Raw genomic sequence first — 18,563 nt, 5'->3', positions numbered from 1 at the left:
AACATGCGAATTCTGCATGTTGAAGGCACCATCACCCCCGAACGTAGCTTCATCGATAAACAACACAGAGGATGGAAATGTAGGATGCATTTCACACAGTTCCAGGTACCACTGCGAAAACTTTGCTCTGGGTGGATAATCAACTGGTTCCAGGTTGTGGACACGCTGTAAGTGAAATGGACATAACAATTGCTCTCGAAGGACTGTTCTTACATTCGTCTGATTCGTCTTCATGTTACGTGCAATTTAGTGAGTGCTGATCGAAGGATCCCACTCCACATGCTGCAAGACAGCTTCCTCAACTTGCAGCGTTCTTAGCGTGCGACGGCGTCCCTAAAAATGGTTCAAATGGCTCTGAGCACTATGGGACTTAACTGCTGTGGTCATCAGTCCCCTAGAACTTAGAACTACTTAAACCTAGCTAACCTAAGGACAACACACACATCCAAGCCCGAGGCAGGATTCGAACCTGCGACCGTAGCGGTCGCGCGGTTGCAGACTGTAGCGCCTAGAACCGCTCGGCCACCTCGGCCGGCCGACGGCGTCCCTGTCCAGGTAATCTGCTACATGATCCGGTCTCACGCAGACGTTGGTACACAGCAGCAAAGGTCGTATGATGCGGGATACGGCAATTAGGATATTGTTGTTGATAAACCCGCTGTGCAGCTCGTCTGTTGTGGTGCGCTACGTAGTACGCACCAACCGTATCAGAGTACTCACTACAGGTGTATCGCTACATTAGTAAACAGAGACAATGCACTACTGCACTGGTGGACAGCAGTTGCCTACAACTGAAGAGCGTAATACGCTCTCTAACAGCTGAAGATCGTATACGGCCTCTAACAACTGAAGAGCGTAATACGGCCTCCACCGGTTTAAATAATCCTCATAGGAAAAAATGACATTAGGGAAAAATATTTGTTTTTATGTCCCCTACAACGTCCCAGAGTTTGTCGGCTTAAATACTTTTCACCCTGTATAGCCCGACAATTTTCAGTTTATATACAGGGTGTCCCAGCTATCTTGTCCACCCAAAATATCTTTGGAACAATAACAGCATGCTGTAGGATGGCAGCAGACCGTATTATTCGTTTCGGACCTCTTGATAAGTATGGAAGTGTGATTACGCATGTCAATCACATCGCGATTACGGGCAGTATGGGGTTCACGCCTGAGCCTCAGGACGTGCGCTAGCAGGGCATGTCGGGTCTTTCAAGCGTCAACTTCGCGTCTTAATATCTCGGGATGTAATGGGAATATTGCGATGCAATCAACGCTTGTGTATGTGCTTTGTCATGCTATTGATTACTGAAGAAAAAATATAGGAGGTCCATTTTAAAAAAACATAAATTTGTGTTAAAAAACACATATGCTTTCGTTTTAGAATGTTTCCAAATATGTACATTCATGGGCCCCAGCCCTACATTGATACCGGTGAAAGTCGTTTTCCAATAGCTGTTATTGTTCCAGAGGTATTTTGGGTGGACAAGATAGCTGGGACACCCTGTATATACTAAGATGGTATCTGTTCTTTCGAACATGTCAGGAAGAACAGATACCATCTTAGTATATATATATATATATATATATATATATATATATATATATATATATATATATATATATATCAGTATTTTAAACATAGCTGCACAACAGCAACGGTTCCACGTAATAAAATTATAAACAGCCGACCAGTTGCAATGGATAAAGAAATCTTTACCTAAGTTTCAACAAATTTAAATTTGTCTTCTTCAGAAGGTGGCAATTTTATATACATATATATATATATATATAAGGTTCACCGGCCACTTGACCATCTTCTTCTTCTGTGCCATTGCACAAACAGTGCCCGAACTCTTACAGGAATCGGCAACGCGCCGCGAGTAATGAGTATAATGGGAGGAGGCACTACGAATGTAGTGCGGGACAATACGTTGAGAATGTGGGTTTCGCGGGAGGCGTGCCAGAGATAAATCCCTGCAGTCGCGCTATCCTCTGTGTCCTCGGTGGCTCAGATGGATCGAGAGCTGGTTGGCCTCTGTAATAAAAAATCTGAGTGGAAGGATTAACAAACGAACTTTGACGGATTTCATGTGACGTCCGCAACGACCAAACACAACGATCAACAACGAAAAACAAAAATAAAATAAAAAAAGATGGATAGAGCGTCTGCCATGTAAGCAGGAGATCCCGGGTTCGAGTCCCGGTCGGGGTACACATTTTCATCTGTCCCCGTTGACAAATGTCAACGCCTGTAACCAGCTATGGGTGTACATTTCATTGTAAATTTCACATTTCTTTTTTTTATGTTCCAGCGCTAGAAAACAGCGCGCAAAAGGCGCCAAATATAAGACATCTGGACTGGCTGGAGTATTGTGACAATTTTTGGACAATAAGTTTATGGAAGAGAGTTTGAACAGACTTACTTGGACACTGGACTCGCATTCGGAAGGACGACGGTTCAATCCCGCGTCCGGCCATCCTGATTTAGGTTTTCCGCAATTTCCCTAAATCGCTCTAGGCAAATGGTTCCTTTCAAAGGGCACAGCCGACTTCCTTCCCCATCCTTCCCTAATCTGATGAGACCGATGACCTCGCTGTCTGGTCTCCTCCCCCCAAAACTACCAACCAACTTACTTGGAAGTGCTGCATTTGTCCGATGGTACGAACAGTACTGCGGTGTCTTCTTAATTTATGAACTGATGGTACAGAAATGACACTTTCTGATATGGCAACTGCTGCTTGGGGCGCGGGAAACGTCTGCAGAAGTGACACGCTTTGCGCTTTAAAATTCGTTTCGGATTCTGCTCTGAGTTGAGCGACTTCTACCTCTGCTAGCAAAGAAGATACTTCGGCCTCTTCCCGTTTTACACTCGGCAGAGACACTTAAGAGTGCCATACGCAGCTAGGACATTCTTTGGTCAGAACGCTACAGATGCAGGAGACTTCGCCCACCACATCCATACCCCAATAACGGTAAGATTTACGGGCAGCACCGGTGGTGTAGGATGCAACGAATTTAACAACACTCGATAATTTCATGATTAGCCTCTACCAGACGACTGCGGCTTGCACAATTGAACAAGTGTACTTACATTCCCAGCATGAATGCAATCAAGAGTTGCCGAGCTGCGGATTTTAGTCTGTTAGAATTTAAGGAATTAGAAAGTTGAACTTAGCATCAGGGTCCCCTTCATGAACTTTGCCAACCGTAAGTCATTTCAATTTTAACTTGTTTGTTTACTGTTATTGTCGCTGCATGTCGAGTGACTTTTACTGAATTACTTGGGAACGTTTTTAACTATATCAACTTGTCCTAATAAACTCAAGAATTATCGTATCTTTGGAACTCATTTCTCAGTGCATGATCAAGTAAACTATATGATCCCCGCCACACTGAATCATTGCTTTATTAAGCGTTTATTAACTCTGCTGGGCCGGCCGAAGTGGCCGTGCGGTTAAAGGCGCTGCAGTCTGGAACCAAAAGACCGCTACGGTCGCAGGTTCGAACCTGCCTCGGGCATGGATGTTTGTGATGTCCTTAGGTTAGTTAGGTTTAACTAGTTCTAAGTTCTAGGGGACTAATGACCTCAGCAGTTGAGTCCCATAGTGCTCAGAGCCATTTGAACCATTTTGAACTCTGCTGCGCACAGTTTAATAGGCGTGGTTCCTTGGGGAAGAGATTTTGATAGGTAACTACCTACCATCACTTTACACTTTCATTAATAGCGAGGGGGCATTTTGCATAAACTGTTCATGGAGGCTAGTCAAAGATCTCGGTCTAAATGATAAGTACCGTCAAGAGTAAGATTTGAATGCGCGTCAAAATGTGTACAGCGCACGCATTCGTAGAACCGAAGTACGTAAGTAATGGAGGGGTTGATGAAAACTGCTAAAATCGAAATACAGACTCATTATTTTACAGCTGTGAAGATACATGGCTACAAAATGAGGAGTCACCATCAACAATCTAACAAAATTGCCACAAATAATTAATCAATATAAACATCTAGCTGTAATAATACTCAGTTACCTGCTTTCAAACTCTAAATATTTATACATTTAAGACTTCTATCCGTGTTTGTTTATACGTGAACAAAGATCCCGCGTCATTGTTGAACACGACTATTACCTGTCACAGGTAGTGTCCGCATATCTGCAGCAAACCTTGCTTTCCGCATTTCTCCAACGTTCGGAGCCGTTGACTTGAAACAATCGGTGTGATACCGTCCACGGGGAGAACACCTGTCACTTGATGTGGACATCACCTACCGGTACAAAGCGGCGGTTACCGTCTTGTATGTCTAAATATACGACACGTGGAACAAAGTGCAGTAAGTAACCTGAGAAAAAGACAAATCGTCATTTGCTGTCGCGTTCAAAGCCACTGTTAATCCTATTACTACGCCCTTAAGAATTGTGTCCACTTCTCACTTACTGCGTTTGGGTAACAATACTGGCGCGGCAGACGTTTCCGCCCATTCTGCTGGCGACACGACTCATTGTGCGGCTGACAGCTGGTGACTGGGCTTCACAACGATCCCTGCCGCAAAATGGCGCCGGCGAATTCAGGCACGGGCGCTGATAAAACTGTTTCGATGTCATTACCGCCACTGTAACCGTAAACAGGTCGCTAAAGTGGAACGGGCGCCCGCCTGTGATATTCGACAGATTGTTAAATGGCCGTGTCGGACGATGTATTGTTCGGCGTGGGCACAAAGGCAGCGCGTGGCCGCGCTTTGTGGCGTCGACGACTCCACAGGTGTTGCGGGGGCGGCGCCGCCCACGGCAAGACCGGGAGGGCGGCGCTGTGGCGTCCGCTGACGTTTCTTACGAATAATTCAGTTCCGCCACGCGGAGGCGATAAATAATGTGCCTGTTCAAGAAAATAATTGCTTTACATCTGCATCTTCGTCTACAGGGTGACCGGAATTTCAGTTACAAACTTCTAGCACTTGTAGAGGGGAATGAATATATAATATTTTGAAGTAAATAAGTTAACGTAGAAGTAAATATCCTCAGAGAAGTGAAGCAACTTAAATCACTTGCTAAAAGGAAGTCTTCTGGTCCAGACTCTATAACAATTAGGTTCCTTTCGGAGTATGCCTATGCATTAGCTCCATACTTAACAATCATATACAACCGTTCGCTCGACGAAAGAGCCGACCGGGGTGGCCGAGCGGTTCTAGGCGCTACAGTCTGGAACCGCGCGACCGCTACGGTCACATGTTCGAATCCTGCCTCGGGCATGGATGTGTGAGACGTCCTTAGGTTAGTTAGGTTTATGTAGTTCTAAGTTCTAGGGGGCTGATGACCTTAGAAGTTAAGTCCCATAGTGCTCAGAGCCATTTGAACCATTCGACGAAAGATCCGTATCCAAAGACTGGGAATTTGCACAGGTCACATCTGTATTCAAGAAAGGTCGGAGTAATCCACTAAATTACAGACCCATATCGTTAACGTCGATATGCAGCAGGATTTTAGAGCAAATATTGTGTTCGAACAATATGAATTACCTCGAAGGAAACGGTCTATTGACACACAGTCAACATGGGTTTAGAAAACATGGTTCCAGTGAAACATAACTATCTCTTTACCCATATGAAATCTTGAGTGCTATTGACAAGGGATTTCAGATCGATTCCGTATTCCTTAATTTCCGGAAGGCTTTTGACACTGTACCACACAAGCGGCTCGTAGTAAAATTGCGTGCTTATGGAATAACGTCTCAGTTATGTGACTGGTTTTGCGATTTCCTGTCAGAAAGGTTACAGTTCATAGTAATTGACGGAAAGCCATCGAGTAAAACAGAAGTGATTACAGGCGTTCCCCAAGGTAGTGTTATAGGCCCTTTGCTTTTCCTTATCTATATAAACGATTTAGGAGACAATCTGAGCAGCCGTCTTCGGTTGTTTGCAGATGACGCTGTCGTTTATCGACTAACAAAGTCATCAGAAGATCAAAACAAACTGCAAAACGATTTAGAAAAAATATTTGAATGGTGCGAAAAGTGGCAGTTGACCCTAAAAGTGTGAAGTCATCCACATGTGTAATGAAAGGAACTCGTTAAACTTCGGTTAGGCTACGCGATAAATCAGTCTAATCTAAAAGCCGTAATTTCAACTAAATACCTAGGTATTACAATTGTTCAAATGGCTTTGAGCACTATGGGACTTAACATCTCAGGTCATCAGTCCCCTAGAACTCAGAACTACTTAAACCTAACTAACCTACGGACATAACATACATCCATGCGCGAGGCAGGATTCGAACCTGCAGCCGTAGCAGTCCCGTGGTTCCGGACTGAAGCGCCTATAACCGCACGGCCACTGCGGCCGGCGGTATTACAATTACGAACAACTTAAATTGGAAAGAACACATAGAAAATGTTGTGGGGAAGGCTAACCAAAGGCTGCGTTTTATTGGCAGGACACACAGAATATGTAACAGACTTACTAGGGAGACTGCCTAGACTACACTTGTTCGCCCTCTTTAAGAATACTGCTGCGCGGAGTGGGATCCTTACCAGGACTGACGAAGTACATCGAAAAAGTTCAAAGAAAGGCAGTACGTTTTGTATTATCGCGAAATATGGGAGAGAGTGTCACGGAAATGATACGGGATTTGGGCTGGAAGTTATTAGAAGAAAGGTGTTTTTCGTAGCGACGGAAACTTCTTGCGAAATTCCAATCACCAGCTTTCTCCTCCGAATGTGAAAATATTTTGTTGACACCGACCTACATAGGGCGGAACGATCACCACGATAAAATAAGGAAAATCAGAGCTCGTACGGAAAGATATAGGTGTTCATTCTTCTATACGAGATTGGAGTAATAGAGAATTGTGAAGGTGGTTCGGTGAACCCTCTGCCAGGCACTTAAATGTGATTTGCTGAGTATCGATGTAGATGTAGATGAAGAGGAACCCATGTCTGAAGCGTACCGTTACCGTTCTATTACGGTCTCAATTCAGTTGTGTAACTCATCCGTCTGTGCTTGAGGAGGTGAATTATGTGTGATGCAGTACAATTATTAAGTAACAATTCGAAAGGAAACATAACAAAACATCCATTTATCATATATGCTCATAATTTTTTGTATAAACAGACATTACGTGTTTCCATTATTCCGAAACAAAAAGGAGCCCATCATATTGTACACATAAAACAGTAGTGATGCATTACAACAGTGGCTCGATGTTGAGACTACCAACACTGTTACAGGCAACGCACATACGATGCGTGTGCTGTACACACCCTCCAACCCACCTGGTGCCTCTTCAGTCTCTAGTGCTGCGGCCAGAACTCGTACAAAGTGATCTTCCTCTGTCTCTACAGCAGTATCGCAAATTAAACTTGGCATACGACGCCACAAGAAGTATCCCATATGAGTTAAATGCGGCGATCGCGGCCGCCACGCGGTTGGACCACCTCTGCCTGTCCATCTTTCACCATATCGCCAGTTTCGTCATAGAAGCACACGTGACAAGTGCGTTAGTGCACCACTACGCTAAAATCACTTTTCCTGAAGGACATTCTGTGGCACAGCTTCCAGGAACGGGTGCAGTACGTTTCGTAGGAAGGTCAAGTATGCAGGACTAGTTAGCTTGAGCGGGAGAGGTAGCCTATCAGATGGCTGTCCACAATTCATGCAAGCACGTTAATAACAAACAGGTGCTGAAATCCTTGAACAGCCATGACAGGAGGGTTGTCGTCTGCCTAGCCATGGCTGTTTCGCGAATCCGGAACACAGTCACTAATGAATATTCATCTGTGAACAAACTCGACGTGGAAACAGGGGTGTGTCGATGCAGCGGTGCAGGAACCACGTGCAATAGGCAACGCGTTGTGGACAAGCGGCCGGACCTGTAGCGTGTACCCTTTGTAAGTGGTACGGATGTAATTTTTGTCCACGCAGAACGTCCCAGACGATACTGTGACTAACATGCATTGCACGCAAATTTTTTCGAGCACACGTTGGAGGGTTCTCTTCAACGCGATGCAGTACATCAAATTTGGGCGTGCGACGTTGCCGAGGAGCGCCACAGCACTGCCTTCTCAGTTTGAACGCACCTGTTTCTCGGAGCCGCTGCGTAACTTGGGCAAAAGTTTGTGCGTTGGCGTGTTACTGAGAAAATTGTTCGTGATACAGCCGACTAGCAGCTCTTCCGTTACCTCGAGCTTCGCCGTACATAAGGAGCTTGTCTGCGTTTTCCATGACCGTGTATCGAATCATGTTTACTGTATCGGAGAGGCACGGGCATTAAAAAAGTACCGCAGCAGGGAGGAGGAGATCAGTGTTTAACGCCCGTCGACAACGAGGTCATTAGAGACGGAGCACAAGCTCGCATTAGGGAAGGATGGGGAAGGAAACCGGCCGCGCCCTTCCAAAAGAACCATCCCGGCAGTTGCCTGAAACGATTTAGGGAAATCACGGAAAACCTAAATCAGGAGGGCCGGAGACTGGTTTGAACCGTCGCCCCGCCGAATGCGAGTCCAGTGGGCTAACCACTGCGCCACCTCGCTCAGTTGCAGCACGGCACACGTTAAGTGGCATCAGGTAACGCAGCACACCTCATCCTGTCAACCCTATTGCATACCAGGATGAGCAACTCATCAGGCGTGGCCGTGTTACAAATCTGAAATGAAACCGTCGTAGAACGGGAACGGTATGTTACAGACATGAGTTCTTATTCAAAATAGTAGTGCTCACTCCCCTCTACAAGTACTAGTTTGTAATGGGAATTTCCGAAGACGCTGTATACTCTGCAAACCACTGAAGTGCATGGAAGAGCTTGCTTCCCATTCTACCTCTTATTAGGGTCTCTTGTAATTACATTCGCTTATGGAGTGCAGAAAGGCTGATAGTTTAAATGCTTCTGGGCATTAGTCTAACCGTGTCATCGCGGTCCCTATGGAAATGATAGTGTTTCTAAGAATGAATCTATAGATTTCTCAAGTAACAGGGGTTCTTGAAACCTTTTAAACAGGCTTTCGCAGGATAGTTATGTGTCTTACTTTAAGCTTCAGCCAGTTCAGAGTTTTCAGCGTCTCAGTAACACTCTGCCGTGAGTCAAACAAACCTGTCACCATACGTGTTGTCCTTCTTTGTATACTTTCTATATCCCCTGATAGCCCTATTTGATATGGCTCTAGGACAGGTCGCACGAAGGCAGATTGCATACTACATCTACATATTACTCCGAAAGCTACCGTACGGTGCATGGCGTAGGGTACCTTGTAAAACTACTAGTAAATTCCTTTACTGTTTATGGTAAACAAACCCGCTACAGTTGTAAAATATTTTTATTGACCAAAGTATTGCACGACATTAGTCGCTATACACTACCACGATTTCGGGATATTTGCCACGTCATCGGGAGTATCTGAAATCTAGCAGTAGTAGAACATCAAGCCCATGTCCAAACAACTAGTAGGCAAATATTCACTAGTTGTTTGTCCGTAGACATGGCATCCTACTACCGCTAAATCTCCGATACATCTGATGATGGGGCTATGACTGTGGAACCGTGGCAGTGTATAGCGACTTCCGTCGTACAAGACTTCGGTCAATAAAAATATTTTACAAATACGGAATTGTTTACCACGAAAATGTTGCAGAACTGCTGTAGATGTCCCGCAAATTAAAATTTTTCTGTTCCACTCGCGGATAAGAGTGATGGAAAAATGACAGTTTAAATGCGGGCGTACTAGTCCTAATTTCTTATCTTCGCAGTCCTTACGCGAAATTACTTTGCCGGCAGTAGAGCGACCCTGCAGTCATGTTTAAATGCTGGGTCGCTAAATTTTCTCAGTACTGTTCCGCGAAAAGAACGTCTTCCCTCCAGGGCTACCCGTTTGAGTTCACAAAGTATCTCCGCAATACTCGCGTCTTAATCGAGTCTACCTGTAACAAATCCATCAGCCAGCCTCTGAATTGCTTGGATTCTTTTAAGCGGACCAGATGGGGATTCCAAACACTCAAACAGTACCATCTAGCGTTCTAGGTGCGGTCTCTTTTACAGATGAACAATATCATCCTAAAATTCTCCAAATAAACTGAAGTCTACCAATTGCCTTCCATAGTAGCGTCCTCAAGTGCTCGTTTCATTTCATATTGCTTTCCAACGCATGTACATTAACTTTTACTTTTGTACATATAGTGCAAGCAGCCATTCCTCACAATAAATAGAAATTTTATCTAAATTATTTTGTATCCTCCAACAGTCAGTCACCGGCGAAACCTACCCGTACACCAAAGCGTCATCATCAGTAAGCAGCCGAATATTGCTACTCACCCTGTCCGTCAGATGATTAAAGTAGACAGAGAATAAGAGCTGTCCTACGGCATTTCCCTGGGGCTCTCCTGACGGTATCCTTGTCTCTATCGTCGAGGACAAAGTACTGGGTTCTATTACTTAAGAAGTCTTTGAGCCACTCGTATATGTGGGAACCTATTCCGTATGCTCCGTACCTTCGTTCACAGTCTGCAGTTCGGCACCGTGTCAAACATTTTCCGGAAAACTAGTAGTATGTAGTCCAAGGTTTGGAGAATATTGTGCGAGGAAAAGGCAAAAGAAGTTCCGCACGAGCGGTGCTTTATAAATTCGTGCTGCTTGTTGACATGAACTATTAAGTCTCAAGAAAATTTATTATATTTGAACAGAGAACATGAACCTCCAACATCAGAAGAAGTTAAAGAAATAATCAAGTCACTCAAGAGTCGTAGGGCACCAGGAGAAGACGGCATCATCGCGGAAAACTGGAAGTTACAAGACCCAGAATTCACCAAAGACATCCACAGGATCTTGGAAGATATCTGGGAGATCATGAAAATTCCTTACGACTGGAAAACTGCCCCGATACACCCATTACACAAAAAAGGTGACAAGACCGACCCGAACAACTACAGAGGAATATCCTTACTACCGGTCACATACACTATCCTCTCTAAAGCTTTACTAAACAGACTAGAATGCCAGACCGACCACTTGATTGGGGAATACCAAGCAGGCTTCCGTAAAGGGCGGTCTTGTGTGGAACAAATTAGGAACCTGAAAACGATTTTACAACACAAACAGAACCAGATCATTACCTTTGTCGACTTCAAAAAGGCATAAGACTCTATCGACCGGAAACCTCTCTCCAAAATTCTAGCTGAATACAAAGTAGACAACTAAACAGGAACTATCATAGAGCAAACTTTGACCAACACGACATCCAAAGTAAATTTCTGTGGAAGTATCAGGCAACTTTGAAATTCGCACAGGTGTCCGAGAAGGCGATGGCCTCTCACCCCTCCTTTTCAATTTTGTGTTTGATAAGGTAATAAAAGAATGGGAAATATCACAAAAAGGGGATAACCTTAGGAAGCCTACAGATTAAATGCCTGGTTTTTGCAGACGATTTGGCGATTGTCACGAAAGGTATAAACGAAGCAAAAGACGCTACTGAAAAACTACACGAAATCGCTTCCAAAACTGGACTACAGATCTCTTACGAAAAAACACAGTTTGCACAAAGAAACTCTCATCTCTGAACACAAAGTACGGCACGATTTACAAAACGGCAAACTTCAAATACCTCGGTGGAACATTACTAATGAGCGGAGATAACAGAGACTCAAACGAAGAAAGAAAAACTAAACTGGACAAGGTATACAAAGTAGTGTGGCAATCATTACAACAAGAAGTCTATCTCACAAAAAGCCAAATTACGCCACTACGACACGGTGGTGCTCCCCGAGGCACTATATGCAGTAGAGATCACACTAATCCTAGGGCATACACGTATCAGACAACTAGAAAATGTAGAACGGAAAATACTTGGGAAAATATTTGGCGCAACTAACAACAATGGAATATGGATCAAGAAACCTACAGAGGAACTATACAAGAAGCATACAGAGGCAATCACAGAAGAGATTAGAAAACGCAGACTACAATTCTATGGACACACATACAGAATGCCATCACACAGAGTGACCAAACAGATCTTTGACTGGGTAACCACTAGAAACCACTTATGGGTGGCAGAGGTAAAAAACGACCTGAACCAACTCAACATCACAGCACACACAATAAACGACAGAACAAAATTCAGAAACATCATTAAGAAAAGTACACTACATGAGATGTACTGTGACAAACGAACAGGCGTAAAATGGATCGAAGAACGCAAGCATGATCACAGCCGGAAGGTGAAAGAAATATGGGCAACCAAAATGGCAATCAAGATGAAGACACGAAGCCGACAAGAAGCACGGACAGATGACCGGAAACAGAAACACAGCGAAGGAATGAAGGAAGTTCGGGCAGCAAGGAAGGCAGCAAAAGGAATTGGCCAAGTAGTTTTGTCCAACTGCGCTCTTTAAGGGCAAAACATATATATAACAGTCTTGTGCATCAAGATAAAATAGCATTTCTTAATAATTAGCTTTCTGCAAACTTTACACGTTAGTTGTAATCATGGAAGATCATTTCCAATTACTACGGAAAAACGACTTAACATCAGTACGATAGTACTGCCTAATCAAACAGTAGTTACAGGATGGATAAAGAGAATAAATAGAATGCCTCTGTGACGTACCGACTTATTGTTGCTTCATTAAAACTACTAAACATCTTGCCTGTTCTTATTCCAAGAGCAAAGGAGAGTTTTCAAAAATGGCTCTGAGCACTATGCGACTTAACTTCTGAGGTCATAGGTCGTCTAGAACTTAGAACCAATTAAACCTAACTAACCTAATGACATCACACACATCCATGCCCGATGCGGGATGCGAACCTGCGACCGTAGCGGTCGCTCGGTTCCAGACTGTAGCGCCTAGAACCGCACGGCCACTCCGGCCGGCGAGAGTTTTCAATTGTTCACTTGGGAGTGGAATCAGTCATACATCGTGTACAATAAATCTCATCGTGAACGAACATTTTCAGGCTACAGTACAATAAGTAGCAGAAGTAGCCACATTCTGCCAACGTCCCTAAAGTTTACTAACAACAAATTAATTTACATCCCCAGGTTGAGATGTTCTTATAAACTGAATGAGTAATGGTTGATAACGTAGTCTTTGTTTTTAAATACGTGGGGGTTGCAGTTTCCTACCTGACTTTTGTCAGCAACCTGCTCAAGAATGTTTCATCAACTTATGAAACTATATGCTGAACGTTAAACAGGAGCATACATTCGACTAGGGTATGATTTTCACTTCTCTTAATGTGGTTGCGAATTTCGCAATTCATTCTAAATTCACTCCTATATTAACAACAGATGGCGTGAGAGAGCAAATCTACTGGGGCTTAAGAATTCCACAGTACGTGAAAAGGCTTCTGCAAGACCAGTTTTCCCTTTCCACAATATTATTACTGGACGCTTTTATACGCCAACTTTTATTAGACCTCGGCTGCACTGCCTAGAAGGTTACCTGGTAGCTCATATTTGACTGTAAGCAAACAAAGCCTGTCAGTCTCCAAGTTAGCACAACGCGAGGGATTTATGAAGTGCAAGAATAGTGAACGGCAGGAATATTGACTGTCCTGCGTAGGCTGTTTTTATTCTTGAAATAAATACTTTGTTTCATACTTTTGCGCTATTAGATCATTTCGATCCGTTGGACACTTTCAAGCTACAAACAAATGACAAAAGTTACAGTAACTTCATTCACAGTGATAAACTGCAGTTCAATACGTACCCTATTTTCCAAACACTAGTGTCGAGAAAGCCTCTTCACACGGTATCTCTAATAAGGAGCTCTTATGAACGCTGTGGAACTGGGCACAAACCACACATGCGTCACTAATTATCACAATGTACATAAAAAAACATCCAAAATATGAATTGCATTTGGTAGTACCGTCAAATGACGTTACAACCTAGTTACACAGATAAGTCCGTTTATAAGACGGTTAATCGCAACCCTTTTTCGGTTCTCTGTCCCAGTGCCTGCGTAAACCACATTAAAACTCTTTAGCTCACATGGTCAAAGTCTAAAAGTCGAATGGTACACATGGCAGGGAATTTATCTGCACGACTGCGTCTTTAGAAATAAAAAAAAAAGCAGCTTAAAGAAATTTTTTTATATACCTGAAGACACAGTCGTGCACATAAATTCCCTTACAAGTATTCCATTTCATTTTTAGACGTTGACCACGTCAGGCGCAGTTATGTCCGAAATGTGAACTAACGGATTTTAGTGTGGTTTACGCTGGCACAGCGACTAATATCCGACTACGGTTTGCGTTTTATAATTTAGATACGGAATTCATACCTGTGAAGTAAGTTGTGACGTCATTTGACGGTAGTACCAAATATAAAGCATGTTTTTACATTTTTTACGTGAATTGTGCTTATCCCGTTACTATCATGTTCATAAGTACACTTTATTAGTGCTACCAATCGATGAGGCTTTCTCGACACTTATTTTTCTGGAAAATGAGACATGTACCACAGTTCCTCACTGTGACGGAGACGTGTAAAAAGTCTTTATGTAGGTTTCTGAATTTATTTTTCTGTTTCTGAAGCTGCTGTAACTTTTGTCATTTGATTCACTAGCAGGTTGACTGTAAATGCCCAAAGGCGCGAAATTAGCCAGTAGCGCAAAACCATGAAATAAAACGTTCATCTCAAAAATGAAAACAGTATCAGTAGGTCAATGACGTCTCCAAATAAATTCGCAGCGTCTGTGGACCCATATATACAAAAGACTATTGAATGGCAGAAACCTGGTTGCGAAATGCAGAGATGAGGATTCACAGGCTCAAGTATACTGTTACTCCATCAGCAAAGGTTTGTGACACTGCAAATTTTATTAACAGAGAGGAATTTCTTTGAGCTGAGGATTTTAGAATAATATAACTTCGTAATTCTGACTTCAAACATAAACTTGAAAATCTGAAGAAATATCATTTTCGGTGCGTCAGACTTCCCGTCTGATGAAGTAAGACAAATGCTAGTTTTTTGCACTTAAAAAAAGTGAGGCTCCTAGCCCGATGAAAGTGGTCCGACGCATACCAAATCGACGTCCTGAGTATGAACTTCACTGCTTATTTCACTTACAAGTAATTTCTCATTTCGGTTCCGAATGCCTCACCATCACAGAGTTTACAGTACAAATATATCACAGATGGTTAATGGAAATCCGATGCAAGGTTTCTGCACCCGTAGTCATCTACACTAGTCACAGAATGTCGGTCAATAGTGTACAGCTGATTCTATAATTTTTAATATACGTCTCACAGTTAACTACCCTTTGGCGTACGTCTTAACAACTATTTTGCTAGGCGTTTGCTGGTTAAGTAGCAACAATTCGTGTAAACCCTGCAAAGGCCTCTTACCTGCAGAAGCAGTTAATTCTGAAGATTTAATGGGTGTTCATCTGACTGTTATAGGTTCCATATCGTGTCTGTGATGCTAGTTTTGCAGTTATCTTGCACTACAAGCGTGGTGATTCCACAATACGACAGCTTCAATAAATCGAGTCTGCCGTAAAAAGACGAGTGAGTTACACGTAGATAAAGCACTGCCCTCATTTCGCAAACCGACCTTAACTGCTTTATCTTATCCATTGCAGTAAGATGGGTCTTCAGCTAGGCGCACTTGCGATCTAGATAACAATTCTCTATTACCGTTCACATAGCATTAATTTCTCCCTTTAAATTCAAGTTTATTATGCTTTCTTAAAGACGTGCAGTCTTTAAGGGACCAGGGTTGCTTTGGGTAAAATTGTATCTAAAAGCAAATCCGGTTGCACCGAATTTCTTAAAAACTTGCGAAGAAACTCTAGGATGCCGCCTCAACTTTTTTAAAATTTCAGTAATGATTTCGGTTACCACGGTTACAAGGCCAGAAAATTACGGCAATATCTGCCGTAATTTCACTCATCAGATACGTATTTCCTCATCGCAACTTATTTTGTTATTTTATCACTTATATTTTTATCTCACACGAATCTGAAGCTAACGTAGGTGGTTCACACTTTCCTGTGCTCACATGATATACACAGCAACAACTCATTTCTAACCTACATTCATTCCCAAAGCGGGACTCGATACCACGACTGCTGCTTACGAAGAAGCACCGCAAATTCGTGTACGTTGGGTTCTTAATATTGACACGTGACATCTTTTTGTAACTTGTATGACGAAGTTTCATCTCTTACAGCTTCGTTATCAATGGATCTTTGAAACATAATTTTTAACCCTAGCAATGTTGTTGTTGTTGCTACTTTCCTTTAGTGAAAGAAACAAATCATTGGGTTTTCTCGCGTGCCCATGTACAGTTCGTTTCCCATCTATATTCAAATGCTTTCAAAGTATGTGACTGCATTGCAGATACACATAATTCGCCAGGGCAAACACTTCTTTGTTAAGTTACAGCTCGAAGTGACTGAAAAATTCACTGCCTGTCAAGGAAAAGTGGCTTATGCCAACTGTTGAAAGCTGTTGCAATATCTGATTATGCGGATATGATCATTGAAGAAATCAAACAGCAAAAGAGAAAAATTTTCATAGAGCAGATGCGATATTTTATGTATCTTCACACTTGTGCGTCAGCCCCGAACACTTAATTTCAGTAAGAATATTCTGTAACGTGTTATCAGTGTTTAATACTTTTTCATTCTTCCACATGCTTTGATTGACGTACAACAATTTTCAAGAGCGTATGAAGTCGTTTTCATTACCGACGGTCAATGTTCTATCATGGCGTTAGTACAACCCTAAATTAATTAAAGTTTGCATTAATATTTCGGTAGGACATTTGACGTGAATGGCAAAGATTCCAAGTTAGAGTCTCGGTCCGACACACAGTTTTAATCTGCCACAAGTTTAATATCAGCGCACACTCCACTGAAGAGTGAAAATTTCATTCCGGAGAGTTTGCATTAAAAACTGAAATAATCCGACACCGACATACAAATAACTAAAATCTGTTGCAAAATATTTGATCAGGAACATCCTCAACTGAGAAACATAATTATAGAAAACAAACCCGCTTCAGCTGCCAGTAATTTTCGTAATTTATTCGACAACCGGTTTCGAAGCTTAAAGCTTGATTTTCAGTTGCTACATAATAATTATGAGAACATAAATGCGTCGCCGTCGGGCCAGTCGGTCATGGGAAACCACAACCACGTCAAGCAATCGCATGGGAGCGTAGGACTAACAACGAAAGCGACCGCCTGGGCAGTACGACAAGGAAGTGAGCAGTCGCTAGTCGGTAGTCACTAGCCACTTCCGTGTCATGGTGTCCAGGCTGTCGCTGAGGTTGTTGGTCCTACGTTCCATGCATTTATTTCACATTGGTATGGTCCCCCATGACTGATTGGCCCGCTCGCGCAACATTTATGTTCTCATAATTGCTATGTGGCATTTGAAGATGAAGCTTTATGCTTCGAAACCGGTAGTGGAATAAATTAAGTAAATTATTGACAACTGAGGCGGATTTTTGTTCCATAAATCTACAAGCAAAATTTGGTGAAAAAATATACATTCTGCAAAACGTTTCAATGATAAAACGTAAAAGGCAGTGCGTTCCACCACTGTGTGGAAAAAACTTAAGTACTGCAACAGAGTCTTGCTAGCAATTATGCTCTGATACAGCTATGTTGAGACAAATCTGTAAATCTGATAGCAGTTAAGAAAAAAATAAAACTAGAAAAAGACTAATGGTAATGGAAAGCAGTTTACTCCACCACCAGATCTCCACACAGCTTTCGAATATTATTTCATTATACAAATAATACTCCGTTTAAGAATCACCGTTTAAGAATCACAAATAGGGGAGGTATACTTGGAAAAGTCCGGGAGATACGGGAAGATTCGAGTTAGATTATATCATGGTAAGGCGAGATTCCGAAACGTAATATCGGATTGTAAAGCGTAGGAGCAGATCACAATTTAGTAATGATGAAGAATAAGCTGAAATTTACGAGACTAGTCAGGAAGGACCAGTACGCAAGGAAGTAGGATACAGAAGTACTAGGAAATGAAGAGACACGCCTTAACTTCTCTGAGGCTATAAATACTACGATAATGAACAGCTCTGTAGGCAGTTCAGTTGAAGAGGAGTGGACATTAAAAAAAAAAAAAAAGCAGTCACAGAAGTTGGGAGGGAAAACGTAGATACAGGGAAGGTAACTGCGAAGAAATCATGGGTGACAGAAGAAATGCTACCCTTGATCGACGAAAGAAGGAAATATAAAAATGTGCAGGGAAATTCAGGAATACAGTAATACAAATTACTTAGGAACGAAATAAAACTGAAGTGCAGGGAAGCGAAGGCGAAATGGCTACATGAAAAAGGTGACGAAATCGAAAAAGAAATGGTTGCCGTAAGGAATGACTCACCACAGAGAAAAATCAAAACAGTATTTGTTGAAATTAAAAGTAAGAACAGTAAATTAAGAGTGGAAATGAAATAACACTGATAACTGCAAAGCAGAGAGAGTATAACTGGAATGAGTTCATTGAAGCCATTTATGAGGGGGAGGACATGTCTGACGACCTCATAGAACAAGAAACAGGGGACAGGGGGGTTAGGGAATCCAGTATTAGAATCAGAATTTAAA

This window comes from Schistocerca serialis, chromosome 2, assembly GCF_023864345.2.
Source record: "Schistocerca serialis cubense isolate TAMUIC-IGC-003099 chromosome 2, iqSchSeri2.2, whole genome shotgun sequence".
Lineage (NCBI taxonomy): Eukaryota > Metazoa > Arthropoda > Insecta > Orthoptera > Acrididae > Schistocerca > Schistocerca serialis.
Note: the sequence above shows the minus strand (reverse complement) of the source record.